We start from the raw sequence: 6,771 nt of genomic DNA, 5'->3' as shown, positions 1-6,771 counted from the left end.
GTTTGACCCTGCTCCCCACTGGAAAATCCAGCCATGTGTGCCTAAGGAGCAGCTACAAAAATACCTGGCTCTGGTTTCAGTGTCTTAAAGGGGACAGAAGCATACTGAACATCCGTTCCTACAAATCCCATCCTCCGTACAGTTTTGCAGAGGCAACCATTTGTTGTAGGATGGTTGTAAGAGTTCAACATAACTATGAGGATGGTATCCCAAATAGAATCACAGAGTCATTAAGGTTGGTAAAGACCTCTAAGGTCATCAAGTCCAACCATCAACTCATCTGTAGCATGCCCACTGACCACGTCCCTCAGTGCCACATCTCCTGATGTGTTCTTGAACACCTCCAGGGACAGTGACTCCACCACATCCCTGGGCAGCCTGTGCCAGCATACCACCACTCATACAGAGATGAAATTTTTCCTCATATCCAACCTGAACATCCCCTGGCACAACTTGAGGCCATTCCCTCTCATCCTAACACTGTTAACTGAGAGAAGAGGCCTAACCCCATCATACTAAATAGGTTCTGTGGGTCCATCAGACCCACAATTCCCAACAATTTGTGCTATTAGCTGAGTTCAGAAACCCCAAATGACCTGAAAACTCACGTTCCAGCTTTTATACTGCTTGAACAGCCCGATCTACAACTCCTGCAGCAGTTCATGGCACAGCCTTTCTAGGAAAGACCATGGATTGCTTTATCTTCCCGGCATCAGTTGTTTGACTTATCATCAGGGCTGAGGAAATGGATAGAGGTTGTGGTTTGGGAACAAAGCGATGAGACACAGATATACATTGGGATGGGAATCTTTGATCAGTCTCTAAAATGCTGACTACAGCATGGGCTTTTCCTTGACATGAAGGCTGCCCCAAAACCAGACACACAGGTACTCTACTGGGTGAGCAACATGAATAGTGGTAATTCTGGCTTCATGGTGATGACTTTGTCTCCAGTCTCCGCTTAACAGCAGTTCCTGCAGAAGCATTCAGATCTAGTCATTAGGTACCTCCTCTTCTTCCTCCTTCTGTCTGCTTGTTCTATCTTCCTTCCATTCCAGTTTCCAGTCCTTCTTTCTTCTGATTTCATGAAGAACCACTTGAGGAACAACAAAAAATTTTCAGAGGTGATCCTGAAGGTGATCAGATTCTTCACTTACCCATCTCGGGATATTCATTCCATAGCTCAGCAATCAAGCTCATACATGAGCCCCTGGTGGAGACTTGGAGAGCTTTGTGTAGAAATGTGTTCCCTGCAACAACTCCATTCCTTGGAGGAACCGAGAGATGTTTTTCCAACTGCACTTAGAAGACTCTTCCATGGATATGCAGGTTCCAGGGATGAATTCTATTTTGTCAGGACCTTGGTACATATCTGGACCTTGTCTCTCCCACCCAAAGATCTGTCTCCTTTCCGAGTCTCACCCACTCACATTGCTCTGGTCCCTGCTCCGTGACATCAGGATGCTTGGACTAGATGACCTTAGTGGTCATTTCCAACCTTAATGATTTTATGATTCTGTGACCAGAAGCTCCTGTGCTGCACCTGCACCTTCTGGCACATGGGGCCCCAAGGGAGAAAATTTCCACACCTTTGTTGGTCAACTCTTCCAACAAGGCAAATTCTCCATCTGCCACTTAACTGTTGAGCCCCTGAATGGTCCACTGCACGTGTCCCATCATCTGACACCAGGATTAGAGTTATATACATTTGTTGATTATATGACACAGAGCAACTTTCTACTAACAGCATGCAGAAGCCAATTTAATAACTCCCTGCTTTTCCCACCCTCACCTCTATAGCACCGCAAAGCTCATCACTTCCATGAATTTGACTGATTTCTGTTTTCTATCTGACCTCTGGTACAGAATGTCCAGCAAAAGAACAATCCTAAAACAGAAAAATCCAAAGCAAAACAAATCCTACTCTGTGGATCAGATGTCTTGGCTTCCAAGGGATGGGATTCATGCCATAGAGTCTTTATCAGAGCTTCTAGGATTGCTTCAGGAGCTAACTCATGAGTGCTGTTGCAGGTAACAACAGACACGATGCAGATTTATATACACCAAAACCACTTGTTTACAGATGGGAATGATTTCAGTGTTTTGGGACTTTCTGAGGAACATTCTCAGGCCTTGTGGTCATTTGTGGGTTGCTGATTCAGGGAGGTGGAAAAACAGTGGCAACACCTGAACACCAAGAAGCCGAGAAGGAGACAGGATCCCATCTGGAGCCCTCATTGGAGGTTGGTTTGGGGAAGAAGGCAGGGCACCAGCCAGCCTCCAGCCCCCTCAACCTCTGTACGTTGCATATGAGCGCATTTTAACCAGAGCCAGAAGAAATCAATAACATGAAGAGCAGAGTGAAACTACTCCCAAAACTGCAGCTTTGTTATAGCCAGTGAGGAAACATAAATGTTTGAATGGCTGCAAGAAGAGGGTTGATTATTAGCTTGGTTTATCTCCAACAGATTAGGAATTCCAGGTCATGTCTATTGACCAAACACTGAGTGGTTTAAGGTGTTTCTGACACTCAGAATTTGAGAAGGAACGATTCACACAGCCCATTTCAAATCCACCTTTCACAGTGTAGTCCTGGTGGGTAGTCAGTATAAAACAAATCCCTCAGTGCGGTGCTTCCTTCATGAACTGCAGAGTTCAGTTCCAAAGAGGAAATCTGAACTTTCCTTCTGGAAATGGAAAATTCAATCTGGGTGTGCAGGGAAAAATGTGCTGGTTGCTATCCTATTTTGGGTGGTCTTGTGCAGGGCCAGGAGCTGGACTGATGATTCTTCTGAGTCTCAACTGGGGATATTCTAGTTAATCTCTAGTCCAATGTGGGATATTCTGATTCTATGTTCTTGTGGACTTTTAGGCAGTAAGCAACATTTGGAGCTTCTCCATGACCTTCATTAAAACTTGGTGCTGAATTCACAATCCTGCAGTAGCGAGCAGCTGATGAAGGGTTAAGCTTTTGTGCTGTTGAGTTCTACAGCCCTGCAGGTTGTGATCTTTGGCTGCTTCAGCAGCTCCCATGGTCAAACACGCTGCAGGTGGGGGGGACACATTCTCACACAATCCCTGACTAATCCCAGGGAAGATCTGCAGCAGTCTCTGATGCTCCTGACATATGGACAAGCAGTACCAGCACCAGGATACATTCAGCCCATCAGGGTGGGCTGCAGCACGCCTCGGAGATGGGTCACTCCGTGTTGTGTTATTCCTCGGCCCCACCGCGGGCTGCCACCAGACATGGGGGGATGGGCTGACAGTGTCTGGTCATTCCTATTTTCTGATCCAGACATGAAGCTTATGTCTTTGCTCTGAAACCCGGTCCATGCAGCTGTGCCTGCTCTGCACACCTGTAAGACATTTGCCAATAAATGTTGAAGAAAAAGGAAACCAGGCTGCTCTCCTGCAAGCCCTGGCAAGTGTTAAAGCTTGTTTTTGCCAGAAAAGGAAACAGGTATCATTAACTACCCACAGAGCACAAACCTCTGCTGAGCATGAATGTGAGGCTGCTCCTCTGCCTGACACCACCCAAGGGAGCAAAACACAACCACAGTGTTAAGCATTTGCTCAGCACAGAGCAACACAGCAACGATACAACAGGAGGAAAATCTTGATGAAGAATTAGCATAATCTGTCTGCTTGCAGACTAAAACTTCACAGTTTGATCCCGCTGACTATCTATACACATACACTTTAGTGTCTTCTCACTTGACCCTGCATTTGTAAAAGATGTAAAACGAAGACTCACACATTTATCTAAGAACAGGCAGTCATTAAAGACTGTCAGTGCAGAAGTACCTCTACCCTAGAGAATACAGAGGAGATTGCAACATCTAGGACAAAACCAGGTCTTTCAGCTGAGATTAAGGATGTAAAGGAAAGGTATTTCCTCATAAGGCAGGAGAAAAAGATTTGGCACTAGTATGTGAAAACTGTTAGGGACTTTCAGTGAAAAAGGAATCCTAGATAGAATAGGAGAGACAGTGACTATTGAGTAAGAGGGTGTTTATTTTGCCTGCTGAACTAGTGCAGAAAACCATTTGAAGAGAAAAGATATCTAATACACAAAGAAAGGAATAAGCCCAGAAGAGAAGACCTGATGATTTTAGCAATGTTGTAAAAATCTCAGCAAATTCCAGAGCACTGAGAACACTGATGAGTGATGAAGGGGAAATGCAGAGTTTCAGTGTTTTATCTTGATTTGTCAATTGCTTGTGATGTCCGCAGGAAGAGATGCTGGGTTTTGAAATCTTTCATGAAACGTGACTAAGAAATATCAACCTCAAGTTGACCCTGGAAAGCAAAACATGAATTGGGAGTTTGTGAGGCTGGGGCTCTGTGCATGAGGTGTTTATACTCGCTGTCAGGGGTGTTCAGTGGTCAAAGAGGCAAGAACGATGTGACATGGAAGTCATGGGCAAACAGAGGCATGAGCACGGAGCTTTTGCCCAGAAAGTACAAAGGCACAGGAGATGAGCCTGTATTGCAGCCCAGCACATGGATATACCTCAGTATGGCCCTACATCAGCTTTATTTGACCCAAATCTGCCATACATTCATGCAGTAATGCTGCTCAGTACAGTACTCACTGCGGATGGGGGGCAGTGGGACTGCTGCACAGCCCCACAGGAGCATAGCATCCATCTCCAGGCCCTAATCCCACAGCATCCCTTGCAGAATAAGGCTGTCTTTAACCTAAGCTCTGTGGCCTCCTGGAAGGGGGAGAAACTGACGATGCATGGTGTCCCACTGTGGGTCCACACAGCCAAGACTCACACCCTGGATAGATGTGGCACAAACTGGCCCAAAGGTGCCATCAAGACACACACTAAGCTTTTCCCAAGTACAGGATAGGTGTGGATTGCAGCCCATCAAGGAGCCAGCAGCATGATCAGTGCTCCATGACAGTTGGACTAAATGATCTCAGAGATCTTCTCCAACCTTAATGATTCTATGATCCTTTGATTCTATGGCTCTGTGACAGAGCACGTGCCTCACGCACACTGCATGCATCTCCTCAAGCCCACTCTTGATGTCCCCCCTACTGCATCCAGAAGATTGCGACCCAGGAATGCTCCCCTTGTTCTCCTAGAAGCTCCAATAAAGGGTCCAAGACCTTCCCACACAACACTGCTCTGTTGCCCCTCAGGGCCACTCGGAGCCTGTAGGCAAAGGCTCTAAACCTGCTGAAAGCATTTCTGGAACTTGCACCGCTGCCCAGAGCTGACCCCGTGCAGCAAGGAGCTGCCTGCTGTGCCTTGGAGGTGTGGGATGGTCAGGAGAGGGTGAGTCGGTTCAGTGCTCCCAAGCACCCAGGAACTCTGCACGCTCCATTGCAGGTGGACGTTATCAGACTGATAGCACTACCCAGACATCGATGTCTAGACACTCCCAGCCCTGCTCTCCCCGGGTAAGCGTGGGTTTCTGCCCTGTCTCTTCATCAGGGACTGCTTCTCCCAGGGATCAGCTGAAGGCCAGCACCACCCTGTTCTCTCTGCTCCCTGTAGGAGATCGTTTGATGAATGCGCGGAGTGATGCATCTACTTTGTTATCTCTGCGCTGCCAAAGAAAACTTTGATGCTTTCCTCTTCTTCCCTCCCAAACCTATAAAACCGGAGTCCACGAAGACCCAGAAAAACACCATTCCTTCAGCTGCAGATTCACAGCTACCTAATTCCTTTCCAAGTGAAAAACGCCAGGGCTGGACAGGTTTGCTACCGACTGAGGAGGATGGATTTCATCACACCGGTGAGCTGGGCAGCTGCGAGAGCTCGGAGCCAAGCAGCCCGGCTTTGTCCCTGCCCGCTGTGGTCGGGTTGCAGTTGCTTTTCTCCGCTTTGCCCCCCCCGGCGTTGCGCAGTACCGGTCAGGTAATCACGAGCCTGCTTGTTTGTGTGCAACCTCAGGAAGCAGCTCCAGCAAAATCCCCTCAGTCATCAGAACGCACTAAAACCCCGGTGTCAAAACAATACAGCCCCATCCCCACCTCCAGCAGGGCCTTTATCGGTAGTTATCACCTATTTATCTCAGAGCTGGAATTACGGCAGACCCAGGCTGACCGTCGGGCAGCACCACCCAGCCCCACCGTGCCCCCCTCCCCCCCCGCCGGCCCTGGGGAGGACACAGTGTTCCCTCACTGAGTCCGGAACCGTCAATACCCAAACATTTCATGCAGGAGAAAGGGAAACTGTAGTCAATAGACAAATACACGCTTGAGAAACAGGACAGTCCTTCCTGGTCTGTAATCCCCTTGCTCAATAAACCTTTTAAAATCACTGCGCTCACTGAAGCGTTCAGAAAGGTACATTTCTCATTTACGAGAGAAAGAGGTACAGCGCGTGGTCCTTATTAAAATGGTGGAATCGAAACTTTGGATTGAGGGTCCCGGCAGCATTTGCAGATGGAAGAGCGGAATTTGCTCTTTGAAAGCTCTTTAAAATCAGAGGGAAAAAAAAAAAAAAGATATTTTCCATTTCTTCTCTATTGTTTTCTCCACCGCTGCGTGCTCGGTGGGAGATGCCCTGTGCCCTCGCCGGCTGGGGGGGCTGGGGAAGGTGTTTCACATGGATCCGGGCAGCATCAGCGCGACGGGCTCAGTGTCACCCCCACCGGCCCCGCCCGACGGGCACAGGGTGAGCACCCCCGGAGGTGCGAAGCATCACCCGCCGGCTGGGAGCAGCGCGGAAACCCCCGCGGGGCGGGGCGGGGCGGAGGGGGGCGCGGCCGCCAGGGGGCGCACTTTGCGCGGCTTTAAAAGTTGCG

The sequence above is a fragment of the Numida meleagris genome, chromosome 4, assembly GCF_002078875.1.
Source record: "Numida meleagris isolate 19003 breed g44 Domestic line chromosome 4, NumMel1.0, whole genome shotgun sequence".
Taxonomy (NCBI): Eukaryota; Metazoa; Chordata; class Aves; order Galliformes; family Numididae; genus Numida; species Numida meleagris.
This window is presented reverse-complemented; position numbering follows the sequence as displayed.